Below are 15181 nucleotides of genomic sequence, written 5' to 3'. Positions count from 1 at the left end.
GACCTTGTCACCACTGTGCTGTGGTCTGGAGCACAGAGCCAGCTGAGTCTGAAGAGCATGTGGAGAATCCCAACAAGCCAGCCTTCCTTCCTTGAGCCTCCTTCCCGTGAGCTTTTGAATTTGGTCATGTGTCTCCAGCTGCAACCAGAGTTACAAAAAGTCCCATATTAACAAGGAGCTGTGGAATGCTAAAGCTAAAGCTGCCTTTAGCTCTTCTTTCAAAAGCTTCAATTATGGGTTAATCCTGACATTCTTTGGCTGTAGTAAATGGGGAGGAGGCTTTTGTGTTTGTGTGGGGGCAGAGGCAGGAATACAGAGCGGCTCTCAGAGCTGACTTTGACCCGGAAATGTGTGTCTGAACTCCCTGTGAGTGGCAGAGACAACAGGGGAGTGCTGGCCCATCACTGCCTACAGGGCACCCAGCAGGAAGGGGGGCCAAGGGTGTGTGTTGTGGGGAGGGGAGGAGAGGGCGTGCCCTCCTAACACGTCTCTGGCTCTTGCCCACTGCTGCCACGCACCAGTGAGAGTTCCGTGTTGCCAACACTCTGGTTCTTGGAAAGAAGTCTGAAATCTCAAATTTACCTGAATTCTCCCAATTTTAAAATAATGACATATTTAATTTAGAAAATACCTCAGACCAAGCAAATCACACCTTCGGCCATAGTCGGAGACTCTAAGAGCCTGGCCTCAAGGACTAGTCTAATATTCTGCTCCCACATAAGCAGAACCCCTAAAGGAGGTTCTTAAGTCTTAAGAGCTAAATCCACCTCCTACTTGGCGACTTCCTTTGTTGGAGGGGGAAGGAAGCCTCTGGCTTTCTAAGGCCCTAGAAACCCGCTTCGTTGCTGCAGTGTCACATCCCACAGCGGTGAGTGTCCCGGGTCTGGATAGGCTGTCCTCACCTTCCCTCTCCCTCTGACTGCTCCTTCCGTTCAATAAGCCCTAATAACAGACAGCTCACTCCTTGGATTGCCTCAAGGATGACACCCCGTCTACAGACTGTAACATCATCTCCTTTCCCCGCTAGAAAACACTCAAACCCAAGTACCCTTATGACATGGACAACCTTGAGCTATCATTTATTTATTTATTTGTTTGTTTATTTATTTATATTTATTTATTTTAAAGATTTTATTGGGGAAGGGGAACAGGACTTTATTGGGGGAATGGCATGCATTTCCAGGACTTTTCATTGGGGAACAGTGGTGTGTTTTTCCCAGGTCTCACATCAGCTCCATCCAAGTCAAGTTGCCATCCGTTCAATCCCTTTAATCCTAGTCATGGAGGGCACAGCTCAGCTCCAGGTCCTGTCACTGTTGTCAAACCAGCAACTTGTGGTTGAGAGCCCGCGCTCCAACCAACTGAGCCATCCAGGAGCTCAGCAGCAGCTCGTTGACTCCATTCCAGTTGCAGAGGGTACATCTCGCTGGTCCATGTCAGAACCGAACCAGCAGGCCCGTTGCCCAGAGCCCGTGCTCCAACCAACTGAGCCACCTGTCTGACCTCATTTATTTTTTAAAGGTAAATCTTTTATGTACTTCGGTACCCTATCAGAAACAATTTACTCATGACACACATCACAGTCGATGAGTAGTGACTCCAGAATTTCTATGTAGGAAAATCTTGGGGGTGGCATTTTGTTTGGAAGCAATGAATAGCTAAAGCACTTCTCCTAAAGCCACATTGTATATTAAACTCTCTTTTTATTTATAATGCACATTTATTTAAAACAACAACAACAACAAAGAAAAACTCCAAGAGCCAAGTCTTGGCCATGCCGTTGTGATTGGTCAGGACACATGTAAGGAGAACAAGATAGGTAGAGACCCCTTCCTTATTCTAGGTGAGGAGGAGGATGGGCAGGATGTGGTCCCAGAACAACTCAGGTGCAACATAGGCCTTATTGCTCAAGAAAATAATCAATTTGGAGGTTGAGAATTTTGAGTCTAGTTCCTGAAAGTGTCTTAGCACCAAGGGGATGAATTCTTACCCCCAGACTGAGCCATTCTAGATAAAACCAAACTCACTCCTTGGCCAAGTTCAGTGGTAATGTCAGTAACATCCCAGACACCTGCTCCCATGGGCTCCTTCTGCCAGGCAGCCAGATGGCTCATGATAACCAATATGCGGCCCTCCAGGCCTGGTGCCATGGCTTGTTGGCAACAGATAGCATAGGTGACAGGGACTTAACCCCATTGTTCAGAGTATATCCCAGGGGTTCCTGCCCATCAAGGCCCCTTATTGGGATCAGCAAACTCAAGGGACCCCGGGGAAGATTTCCTTAGAGTTTATTTCAAAGTGACTTCTAAACTTTAGAAAGGGAGAATAAAATGAAATACTTGTTATTTTCCAGGAAGTAGATGAATTCTCTCTGTCACCATGATGCTACTACTAGGTATTATTTCAAGTGAAGTGATCCGCATGTAACTCAGAGGGTTTCAATATTTAAAAATAAACAAACCACTGACCCTTCACTAAATTGCTGGTTGTCATCACACTCAGTCACTGCCGTACCAGCACATCATTCTGTTCTGGAAAACCAGTCATCAGCGTCTGGCAGGAACGTACACTGTTCTCGCTGAAATGTATCTGTTAATAGATGGTTTGATGGCACTTTTATTTCTTTTTGACTTTTTAAGCAGTAGTAATTCAACACTGAAAAGGAATGTAATGTTTGTAGCTTATGTCTCTCTCCAGGAACAAAGAAATCTGGCAGCACGTGCACAGAGGTATGGATGTATACACAGGTGTGGACCTGCCTTCAGAGTTATGCACAATTATTATTTTTTAGTTGGAGTGTGTGTTTGGGGGACAAAGGGACAAGAAAGCCACTTCTGTAGAGGGGGTGGTCCACACTACAGTTTCCTCTGTCCTAAGCCACCTCCCTGTGTCACCGCTGTGGGTATGCTGTGCTCCATCTGCCTCACTGAGCTCACCCACAGCACTTCCTCCACCTCCTCCCTCAGGCCTGGCTGGCCAGGAAGTCCAGTCACAGCAGAGAGGCTTGAGCTGAGCATCTTCAATGGCCCTGAAGGCCAGAGGTGGATGGTGACATTAAGGGCAAATCTGAGGCTTGGGGCCACTTCACAGTACCTTTCCACTTTACATTTTGGTATAGAACTCCATTGGATGTTTTTCGTCTCAGATGCCCTCATCAGTATTCAGGGCTCCTGAAGCCTCCTCCGGTTTGCTCTGTCGTAGTCTGCTAAACACAGATAATAAAATGGCAGATAAGACCGGAGATTTGATAACATTAGTTCCTGGTGATATCAGATGTAGACAATATGTGTGCAATTTCTCAGCATGTATGTGGCCTAAACACTTACACAGGCAGCATCTTCAGAACAGAAAGTGACTTCTTTGAATTTTTTTTTTTTTTAAGTAATCATAGTAATCCAACAAACACAAATCACCTGAGAACACTTAACTATTTTCCAGGCATTATCGTAAGACTATGAAATTCAGTGTCAGAGAGCTTCTGCCCTCTAGAGTTTCACAGTTTAGCGGAAAGAGATTCTTGCTGAAAAGTGAAAATCCAAATTACTCTTGCTTCTCATGTTAGGTCCTTATGTCCAGGGGTAAGCAGCAGCCTGCCAAGGTGAGAGCACAGAGCCATGGACTAAACGTGGTCCGCACCTTCCTGAAATCAAAGGTCCTCAAAGATTTGCAGGGAATATTAACTATTTTTTTTAATTGGGGAAGGGGAACAGAACTTTATTGGGGAACAGTGAGTACATCCAGGTCTTTTCCCAAGTCAAGTTGTTGTCCTTTCAATCTTAGTTGTAGAGGGCGCAGCTCAGCTCCAGGTCCAGTTGCTGTTGTTAGTAGCAGGGGGCACAGCCCACCATCCCTTGCGGGAGTCGAGGAGTCGAACCGGCAACCTTATGGTTGAGAGCCCACTGGCCCATGTGGGAATCAAACCGGCAGCCTTCCACGTTAGGAGCACGGAGGTCCAACCACCTGAGCCACCAGGCCGGCCCCTTAACTATTTTTTTTTTAAATTAAAATAACTACAAACCTAATTCTAGAATATCATACAAAAATCATATAACAGGGGTGGACGGGTGGCTCAGTTGGTTAGAGTGCGAGCTCTGGGCAACAGGACTGTAGGTTCGATTCCCACATGGGCCAGCGAGCCGTGCCCTCCACAACTAGAATGAAGTCAATGAGCTGCCGCTGAGCTCCTGGGTGCCCAAATGGCTCAGTTGGTTGGAGCGCATCCTCTCAACCACAAGGTTGCTGGTTCGACTCCCACAAGAGATGGTGGGCTGTGCCCCCTGCAACTAGCAATGGCAACTGGACCTGGAGCTGAGCTGCGCCCTCCACAACTAAGATTAAAAGAATACAACTTGACTTCGATGGAGCTGATGATGCTAGGGAAAACACACTATTGTTCCCCAACTTAAAAAAAAAAAAAATCATATAACCCACGCCATCCCCCAATTGCAGCCCCTCCTCCACCCATGTCTCCTCCGTGGAAAAGGGACTGCTGCTTAAGACAAGGGATGCAGGAGGGAGAGAGGGCACAGTGGGGAAGAGGAAAGAAGCAGGGACTGCCAGAGGGGCAGCGGAGAGAGGGCAGAGGCACAGGCACACAGAGCTGTGAACCTCAGAAAGCATCCCTGTGAGGGGAGATGAGGGGCCTTCCTATAGAGGCCCACAGGCCCAGTTAGAGGGAGAAACACAGAAATGCCTCTGGGAACACTGTAAACTTCAGCAGCTTCTCAGATGGGGAGGAAACAGTCTTTGAAGATAGTCTGGGTCATCTCAGCAGCAGTGTTGTCTGCTTTGAAGTTCTCATCCACTCTCCCCAGGATGTGGGGAGTCTGTGCAGTGACTGAAGCAGAGAAGTTGCGTAGAACAGAAAGAGCCGAGGGAGGCATGCTATGCCCTCCAGCACAGCAGCCCGGCAGGAAGCTCTGCTGAGTAACTTTGGTTTTAGTTGGAAACCTTCTGTCATGTCCCTGTCGTGGCAGTGGTGAGGAGTGTGGTTAGATTTCCTCCTTCCTTGCAGTGGACAGGGATGGTGGGTGAGGGGATGAAGTGGAGAAGCGACCTTGGGAGGAGGTGGTAGTCACCGCAGAAGGTTTTCAATTCACAAAAGCATTTCTGCTGTGGGGAGAAAGAGGGGCATTTGTCTATGGAACAGGCCACTGGAGATTCCAGAGGAGGGACCCGCCCAAGCCTCCTGACTTGTGGCTTTAATTATCCAGTTAGTCATTGCTTTACTGTCATCCAAGTTTAATAAGCTTGACTGTGACCTGTGAGCAAAAATGTTGCCCAGTCAAAAATAAAAGCCACTCTGGGCTGTGTAGCAGGCTGAGGCAGGACTCTCAGAGCCCACCAGTGCCCTGGAGAAGTTGGGGACCACCTACCTTTTCTTCTCCTTTCTTTCTTTGGAGCTGTAATCTTAAACTCAGGGCCTCAGGCACAGGCCAGTCTGGTTAAACTGGAAATGTTTAGGAGCCAACAGCTTATAACTGCTCAGAGGGAAGTGTCATTAGCGCAGAGCACCCTTAGAAGGCAGAACCCAAGTTTACAAGCCTGGGAGGGTGTGGGTGAGGTGCTGGGACCCTAACACTGGCTGCTTACCCAGTTTTTCACAGGAATCGGCAGATCCCTGTCGCCCCTGGCCCCCTGCCCATGCCCTGGGAGGAATGGGTGTGTTTGGGTGGCATCCTCCTGGATGGGAATAGGCAGGTTTTTGTCCACCTGACCTTGGAGCAAAGCCTGAAACTCGGCGTGCACAGCTTGGGCTTCCATTTTGAGAAATCTGATCCTTGGACCCGAACACTCTGCTCTTTGTGTGCTGTACAACAGGATGGTCCTGCTCCTCTCTCAGCTCAGTGAACGTTTTGGCTTCAGCTTTCCTCCTGAGCACCTGATGGCTGTTGGTTTACTGTGACTCACTGCCATTATATCTGCCTGGACTTATATTTCCAGCATCTCACCAGAGCTGCCAGGACCCATCTCCCAGGCAAGGCTTTCCATTCAGAGGCTATCAGGCCAGCAGGAGAGAAGACCTCCAATCCATCTGTCAGCATTTGAAATATTTCATCCACACATATTTCTCTTCCAACCACCCCGTCTATTTTAGTTTCCCTGAACCGTATAAGCCAAAGGCACCCGTCGGTTTGCTCCCTCTCAGTAGCGAGATGCATCCCCTTGAGCGCTTGACAAGTCCCAGCACACTGCCTTCTTTGTGAGGTCATCTTTGCAGTGGTTTCCAGACACTCTGCCCTCCTTCCTGGTAGCTTCACACATTCTGAGCTTTTTTTTTTTTGCCAGAGTTCTGAAGTTGTCTCAAGTCAGTAAAAACATAACAGCCTTCTGAATGCACACCCCTGTGCCTCACATGGTGGACACAAAAGTCCCCAGGGGGAGCTCTGGGGATACGGTGTAGTCCAGAGTCATGCAAGGTGGGTCCACCCAATAGGAGTCCCAAAGAGAAACAATCCCATTGACAATTAGACTGGGGACTTTTTAATGATTCAAAACACATATTTATATATTCAAGTTTTGGGGAAGTCCTGTAATAAAAAAATTCTGTTCCCTTTTTTTTAACCCACCCTTCCCAAACCCAGTAGAATATTGACCATGGACTCCTTTCATAGCATACCGACTTACAACTCAAGGAACTAATTAATCTCTTTTGGGATGTAGTTTAGGAAATGATTTAACAGTGGTTTTCCTAAGGAGGCACCTTAATCTCTAAATAGTATTTGGACATAGGTGGTGGCATTTTTGGTTGTCACAAAGATGGGGAGGTGCTACTGGCATTTAATGCAGGGGGGGGGAGGGGGTCCTCTGGACGGGAGGAGAGGCAGGGGGGGCTAGTGATGCTAAACTTCCAGCAATGTAGCCCCATCCTCACTAAACCAAGAAGAATTGGCCTGTTTTAAAACACTCCCTGTAGGTTCAAATGCCTGGTTGCTGTCCCACCCGCCTTGCTTCCTCTTGTTGGGATACCTGCATGAGAGTTCATTCTTGGCCTTTAGTGGGTCTGGTCTGAGTAGGAGCTGACAGAAGCAACCAGAAGGCAGGGATCCATGGTTCCATCTACTATGGAGATGAAAAGAGGGTGTTCCTTTCACCTCACCTCTCCTGGAAGGGAAAAGGGTGCCCCGTGGCTCAAGCGTAAGCGAAAACACGTGGTACGTAGCCAAAGTCAGGTGACTGGAGAAGGAAAGTGAGAATGGCAGGTGCAGACATCCAATCTTCCGGGATAAAGCCACCGAGACCACAACCTACAACGCAAAATCAAAGGATTTGGTGTGTCCCTGCCTCTGTCAAAACAGAAAACGCCCATGGCAACTGGCAAGTGTTGCCTGAAACTACAGTGTGTGTTTAACAAAACAGAGGCGGCTCATTTATACAGTCACCCCAAGGAGATTGTGGCCCTGAGCCCACAAGGCAGCAGGTCCCCCTCGGGGGCTGCGGACGATCTCTGCAGAGCAGGCTGGATTTCCGGCGCTGCCGCCCGCAGGGAGGAGGCGCTGGGCTGGGCCTCCCAGTGAGCCGCAGGCGGTTCCCGCAGGGGGCGCGGAGCCGCCCAGCTACCGGGTGTCAGCCGCCACTCCAGCGCGGGTGGAAGTGAGCAATTTGACTTTTGACCGAGAAGTGTGATCATCATCAGCCTCCTGTCCCACACTCAACTACAGAAGCAGCCCTGCCAACTTGCAATGATCCTCTCCCAGCCTAGAGCGTTTCATATAAATTGCTTCTGTGGCCGTTTCCCCCTTCCTCTTTCTCAGGATTAAAAGGGTGTGGTGCATTTTGTTGTTGTTGTTGAAAATGACCTTTAGGGCAAAGTCTTTCCACGTGTTCAGTCCAAAAGCCCCATTTTACAGATGAGGACACTGAGTTCCAGTGAGATCAGATTTAAAGTCATGCTGCTGGTGAGCTGCCAAGCCAGGCAGAGAATCCTGGGGTCTCCACACTTTCCTCAGTATGCTGTCCATATTCACTATTGTTTTCCCTTCTTTGATACCCATTAGATCAAACTGTGGACTTTTCTCTGTTAAGAAAGATTATTAATATTGGGGCGTGGGCAATAGACCTTTTAATATTAATTAAAGCAATGTCTAACAGGCCCATCTGGGGGTCATCTGGCTCTGGAGGGGGAAGGCAACTTTGATTTACTACCGTGTTTCCTGGAAAATAAGACCTAGCTGGACCATTAGTTCTGATGCATCTTTTGGAGCAAAAATTAATATAAGGCCCGGTCTTATTTTACTATAAGACTGGGAATATAATAATATAATATATAATATAACACCGGGTTTTATATTAATTTTTGCTCCAAAAGAGTCATTAGAGCTGATGGTCCAGCTAGGCCTTATTTTGGGGGAAACACGGTACTAGACTCCAGACATGCATGATTCTTTAAAATTAGATGATACTGTATAGAGCTGTTAAAATGTAAATAACTTTTCTGTTCAGTAGAGATGCAAATAATTTCTATCTGGTAGAAAAAAATAACCCCCAGGTTATGGTTTTATTGCCTGTAGGACATTAATGAGTTTTGTATCTAACTTTGCAATCTTACTTCAGCATTCCGTTTTTTTTCTGAGTGCACAAAATTTTTGTGCTCATTTCTTCTTTTAAACCAGCTTTGTCACCCTGCATAGTCTCTTTTTAATGAATGAATTAAATCATTGGCACATACCATCTCTTGTCAAGACTTCATATTCCTCTTTCTCTACAGTCCCCTCACCCCAATCCAATATCAGCTGAAATGCACACTAAACACCCATTGTTGATTCTGTCCCAAGTGCAGCATGCATAGGACATCAGCAGGATGCAGGGATACGGGCTCCCTCACTTTACAGAGTAAAAGAAAACTCTGTGATTGTCAGAAACACACTAGAACTGTCAAAACTGTACAAACTCAACATGTTACTCTGAGAAATCTGTCCTCCTCCCCTCTTACATTTTAATTATGCCGGGTCTATGATCAGGGGCTGGGGGCTCTGGCCCTTCGGACCACTGTTATGTCCTCAGTCCCTGCGAAGAACCTCTGCTCACACACAGTCATACCTATGACCCGCCACCCTGGTCTGTGCACCTGGTCCAAGCAGCAGCCATAGTTGGTTGGCCATGAAGGCTTAGCCCAACTACACCAATGAGATCCTCTATCTTGGCAAACTTGACAAGGAGACTGACAGGGAACACTTGGTAGCAAAGGAGACAGAGACAAGGCAAGCACTTGAGGTCCCAAAGCCACAGATGCTTAAATAAGCAGCAAGAGGAGCAGAGGCATAAAGGGAATCCCTGAGCTGCTGTAGCAGCAGAACAAGAAGGCAAGGATTGATGGAGTCTGCTGCTGAGCTGGCCAGGAGAGGGAGTGTCTGTTTTTTAGAGCTGTGTTTGACCTTGTGAATGAAAAAAAAAGGTGGGGGGGAGAAGGGGAGTTCTACGAAAAGTAACCTTACAGTGTGACTTCATCATAAATTCCTAAATGGTCAGGTCAGGCAGGTAATCATGCCCCAGGCATATAACTTTTTAGTAAAACATTTATCTTTACCATAAGCAAGCCCTGTCCATTGTTTCTGTGCATCTAGGTTAACACACCTTCGAAATAGGTGTAATCACCCTCCAAGAGCAGATAGTCTTAACTATCCTGTAATCCAACCCCACCTTGCTTTCTTCCACTTTCATGTAATCTTCCTTACATCCCTTCCTTAATTCCAAATGTATAAAAGAAACTGCAAAACTTATTCTCTGGAGCATTTGAGATCTTGCTTTCCAGCAATTGTGGCCACCTTTGGCTTAAATAAATTCATAAAAATTCTCTACAGGTTTGGACATTGCTTACGTTGACAATCTGGAAAGACCTCGTGGTTCCTAACCTATGTCTGGGACTTTGTCAGGCCCCACACAGGTTCAGCTGCTCCTATTCCACCCAACAGGTGGAGATACGTGGCTTGTCCTGGGTTGCCATTAGACGCATCATTTGGTCTACAGCCCTTACTCTCTTATTCGTGTGTGGCCTTAAAACAAACCCCACAATGCTGGAGAGAAGCTAGTAAAGGTGAGAGGGGGAGTCTAGGTCTTTTGATTAGAAGGAGCAGAACTCGACTCACCCTCTCACCTTTACTAATAAGTTAAATAAATATGAATATAAGAGTCTTTATTACTTTTTGTTCTGCCAACTCTCTCCAGGGTCATCAAGGATTTTCTAGGAAAAAGCAAGTTTCCTTAGTTAAAGCTGCCCTTCCCCTCTGCTTCCCTCCATTCATTTATGTTTGATCATTCATTCATTCTCTCCACAAGCACACCATGGATTCAAAATGAATAAGGCAACATTCGTGCTTTGAAAGAGCTCACAATCTTGCAAGTACCAAGGTGAAGAGAGTGGGGTTAGTGCAGGAGCGAAGTGAGAGAATGGGTGGGACAGCAGAGCCTGAGGTGTCCAGGTCAGGGCGGGGAAGGCCACTCTTTGCTCCATGGCCTGCACTGGCAGCTTTTCTTCCTGGCTCTCCCACGAATACTGGCTTTCAGGCCTCTGGCCTAGAACCACATGTAACCAAAGCCATATGTTCAACTTGGATTAATTAAATGGTGGCCTCAGCAAATTTCTGGTTCTGTTTCTGATGCTTTTCTGCTATAGTATCTTTAATATTTGTTATTCTGTGTTGTTTGTTATGTTTAACCCTGCGACTCAGAATTTATTAGTCTGTAAAATTTAAATGGTGAGACACTTCTGGTCTTGATTTTGTAAAATAAGGATCATCTTTGGTTTATTCTATGAGAACATATCTTCTCTCCTTCAGGTTGGCCCGCAGTACTGATTTTTGATGACTGTAATCGTAACTGTAATCTTATGTAAGATGGGAGATAACTGTAATCTTAACTGATTTTTAGGAAATGATATAAGAAAAGGCTGTCAAGTAAACTCCAAGTCCTGATCTTCAGTTCTTAGCACCAAACTGCAAAAAAAAAAAATTCAATTCCCAGTCCAGTTTCTAACGGTAGTTGTCCAAACTCCCAGGATGCCCGGGAGAAGGAAAAGGAGGTGGTGCCCTTCCTAGCAGTGAGCATCTCGGGCTCGGCCCAGCCCTGAGCCGGCAGGGGAGGCCAGCAGCATTCACGCAGAGAGCATGTAGCACGTAAACCCACTGTGTGCCCTACACCGCACAGTTCTGCAGAGGCAGTGGTACTGCTGACCTGGCCATTTTCATGCTTTCCCACCAGGACCAACACCAGGGCTGGTGACAGAATGGCAGGTTTGGTCATTTTGATTTGGGAAGGGGGAGGTTGTCACAGTGATGACAAGTCCCTGTACCTTGTACAAGTCCCCTACCTGGCAGGTCTAAGTCTGGGCTGCCTCCTCTGCAGTACGGGCAAGAGCAATGCCTGCTTCATAGGTCACAATGACATGGGCACACGCTTGGAGGACCTGTTTTACTCTCCTGGCTGTGAAGCTGGCCTTCTCCTTGAGGTGGGGCATCTAGGCATCTCCCCGAGGCCTCCAATCCCTAGGCAGGGTGGGGTGCCCGTAGCTGTGCTACCCCCGCTAAGTGCAGCAAGATCTCCCTGCACATCTTGTTGGGCCAGTTTTGCAGGGAGCTGGGGTTCACTCAGGCACACCCAGGGTAGGTCCCTCATTCCCTGCCTAACTGCTCTTTACGTCCAGCTCTTGTGTCCAGGGAAATTTGGCCATGATTTCAAAGAAGCAATTATGATTCAGAAGACAAACGTATCCACAGTTCCAAGGCGCTTGCCGCGTGTACAGCAAGTGGCCACACTCTTCGCACCCGCCTTGCCTAATCTGAACAGTTCTAGCTTTCAACTTGGAAACAATGAATTCCTTCCTGTAGAGGCTCCATCCTCACTTGTCGCTTCTAGTTTCCCTTCGTGTGTCACTCAGCAGAGACAATCCACCTGGCCAATCCGCAATACGTTCTGAGATAGGGCCAGACCCAAGTCAGTCAAAGAGTCAGTCCCAGGATTTTTGTTGAAACTGTTGGGAAAGACGATCTGGCTTTCCACAGGGCTCGCTAAACTGGGACAACATGACCCTAAGGTTCCTGATGGCCATCCCGCCACCACTTGGGGAGGGAAGAGGCAGATAGAGGAAAGCAAAGCTGAGAGATAGTACTGATGACATTGTTTAAGCACCTGAATCCAGCTGTGTGTGAAGCACCTAATTCTCTGTGCTCATAAATTATTATTATTATTGTTATTTGCTAAAGTCCATTTGAATTGGAATTTATACCAATTTAGAGACCTGACTGCTAACTGGCTAAAGTGAAAACTGATTTCTAGCAATCAAAGATGATGTGTTTCTTCAGGCAAAGGAGATAAAAAAGAGGTGGAGGGAAAGAATAACAGAGAAACCTGGGTGGAGAGGCTGGAGTCTGTACAAAGCTGCCTTACATTTTCTCGCTGCTTATTAAAACCCTTCTCTTCCCGCCCTCAAAACCACAAATCTGTGTCCTTCTGTGCTTTTAGTAACAACACGCCCTTGAAAAGGAGACCCTGAGAGACTCGCTCTGATCATGCAGAATTTTTAGACCCTAGTAGGTTCTCTATTCCCAAGGGTCCTTTTCCTGAGAATCCCTCCGGAGACTGTTTTGAAACCCAACCCCCATGCAAAGCTGATAGGCAGAAGCCGTGGGGAATGGCCAGCCGGATGCCCCACCCACGACTTTGAAAATAGTTTTTGGAGTAAGTGTTCTCTTTCCAGAAGTCTTCGAACCTTCAGTGGGACAAGCAGCTTCATGCCCCATCCAGGTGCCAGTGAGAATTAGATTCAGCTTTTAATGACTCCACCCTCCACCCCCAAAAGAGTTTAAACAAGATAGAAATCTATTTTCTTCTCATGTAAATGAAGTCTGGATTTAGGCTTCCTGAAGCTGTCAAGAACCCAGTATCTTTTTATCTCGCCTTCTCACCATCCTCAGCATTTGGCATATACATTCCTCTCCTCCCTCCCGCCTCCTTTCCTCCCACCCCCACATACCACTTTCACTGACATCATTGGACAGACCTAGAGCAACCAGGGAGGGAGGGAGACGGGAAAAGCACCCTTTACTCTGTGTGTCAGCTAACTGTTGGGGGGGCGGGGTCCATTACTAAGAAAGGAAGGTAAAATGGATACTGGGGTACACCAGGACTGTCTGCCACTCAGGTCACCCAGGAGGTGCCACAGCAAGACTCCTCACAAGCACAGCTCTGATGCTGGTGATGCGATGGGCCCACTGGGGAAAGAATAATTCACTCTGGACACTTCAGTACAGATGGCCTTCTGTTACAAATGCTAAGAGACGGCCTGGGGACCAGCTGGGGAAGCCTTCCCCATCATCATCCGATGGGACCACTCAGGGGCCCCTGCCCTTAGGGAGTAAGGCCTCAAGTCCCATCTCAATTCCTTTATAATGGAATTAGTCTGTAGAAAACATCTTAGGAAACTCATAGGGAGCCAGAGAGCAGGCAAAGGAGCCATGTCCCTACTTGACCCTGTCTCAGCTGAGATTAGACAATAGCAGCTTTCTTAGTGTAAAAATAAAGTGGGGTGTTTCTTGATATATTTCACTACCATTTGACTTTGAGCGTTTTCGTTTATGAGTAAGTGACCTGTGGAATTCCACACAAGGTTGTTTGATCCCAGAGCTCCTTTGGCAGCTGGAGAGCTGTAGCCACTTTAGCCGGTCATGTACAACCATGTGACAAACTATCTTTAGGGAAGGACCCTAACCTCCCCACTCACTGCTTAACATTTGCAAAGTGCTTAAAATGCTGGTTGGCACTTGTAAGGGACTCAGTCATTATTAGTGGAATATGGGCCTGTGTTAGAAAAGCACTTATTACTATTATCGTTTTATGAAGTAGTTATTACACATCAACTATGTATAAGGGACTGCTCTAAGCTCCGGGAGGGTCACAGAGATGAAAAAGACACCATCATTGCCCTCAAGTTTACAAGTCTAATAAAAATTGTTTCAAAAGCTGTTTAATTCACATCAATTATCAAAACAAAATAAAACATAACCAAGAGGAGAAGCTGGGGGTCCTATTTCCTGCATTTGTAATTATAATTGTCTTTGAAGAGGCTGATTTCTCAATCCCCATGTCTGTTTCCTGGAAGAGATGGTAAGGAGTCGATGTATTAGGTTGGTGCAAAAGTAATTGCGGTTTAAAAGGTTAAAAATAATTGCAAAAACTGCCATTACTTTTGCACCAACCTAATAGTTCCCGTGGGCCAGGACTTGGGGAGTCACAGGCAGGACACTGTCCTTGGAGACAGCAGTGGTGGTGCCTTCTGTTTGCTCTTGTCACCTCCTACTCCCTCGCTGAGCCTCTGCCTCAGTTTACCTCTCTCCAAGGTGAGAGCAACTACATCTGTTTCTTCCCAGCTCTCTCCCTCCCTTGTACTCTGTGCTGATGGAAGCAATGATACCTGAATTCTGGGGAACTTCCCAAGAACTGGTTTTCCATCAAATATTTCTTGGGAATGTGGGGGTGAAACAGCTGGCTTTTCAAAATAGCTGTTTTGTTTTGAATTAATCTTCACACCAGCTCCACCCAGGAAAAATGATGGAAGGAACAGAGGGCAGGATAAAATGCCCAACGGAGAGTCAAACAAGATGCCAGAAGACTTGGGAGAAGGTCAAAGATTTCCAGAGCCTGATCCTCTGCCACCAGACAGGTGAGGGCAGCTCTGTGATCTCTGGGCACCCATGTCTTCCCGGTCTGTGCCTTGGGCAGCCACTGTCTCTATCCCAGGGTCACTCTTCTCTCCACTGTGCCCAGAAAACTATAGCCTAGATCCAAGGGGGCTTCAAAATCATCCTCATTTTTGTTTTATTCATTCAGCGACTCATTTCTTCATTCTATATTCATTCAATGTTTATCGAGCACCAATAGGTGCCATCTGGAAATCTTGCCTCCACTTGCTATGAGGAAGGGTATATATTTGCATCAACCTTTTTGTACAATTAGTTTCATTTCCCAAGAGTGGTTTTCAACTTGAAAATACATGTTACTCAGAAAATTTTCTGAAAGCTGTATCTTGAGTTCTTAAGGAGGAGCCCACTTCTCCAAAGAAGTCTTACACATCTTTGGCGCAGGTGAGCACCCATCTCCCAGCACATCCTCATGGGCATTCAAAACCAGAAGCATCTTTGCACAGTCCGGGTTGCCCCCAGGGAAATCAGAGGTGACTTGCCCGTAACTA

The 15181-nt window shown here is 46.9% G+C and overlaps 1 long non-coding RNA gene across 2 annotated transcripts in view; it reads right to left on the bottom strand.

The window, feature by feature from the left end:
- LOC141570560 (uncharacterized) overlaps positions 1 to 15181 on the bottom strand; it is a 53367-nt gene continuing 38186 nt past the window's right edge. Inside the window, exons 2-4 of one of the 2 annotated variants that reach the window (XR_012494684.1) lie at positions 6970 to 7247; positions 2469 to 3205; positions 1 to 138 (exon numbers count right to left, since the gene is read on the bottom strand). This is a non-coding gene — a long non-coding RNA (uncharacterized LOC141570560). Of the gene's footprint in view, positions 139 to 1150; positions 3206 to 6969; positions 7248 to 15181 lie in introns of those variants that run through there. The other variant, XR_012494683.1, reaches the window with a different exon arrangement.

Source organism: Rhinolophus sinicus, linkage group LG03 (assembly GCF_036562045.2).
Source record: "Rhinolophus sinicus isolate RSC01 linkage group LG03, ASM3656204v1, whole genome shotgun sequence".
In the NCBI taxonomy this organism is placed as follows: Eukaryota; Metazoa; Chordata; class Mammalia; order Chiroptera; family Rhinolophidae; genus Rhinolophus; species Rhinolophus sinicus.
This window is presented reverse-complemented; position numbering and strand designations above follow the sequence as displayed.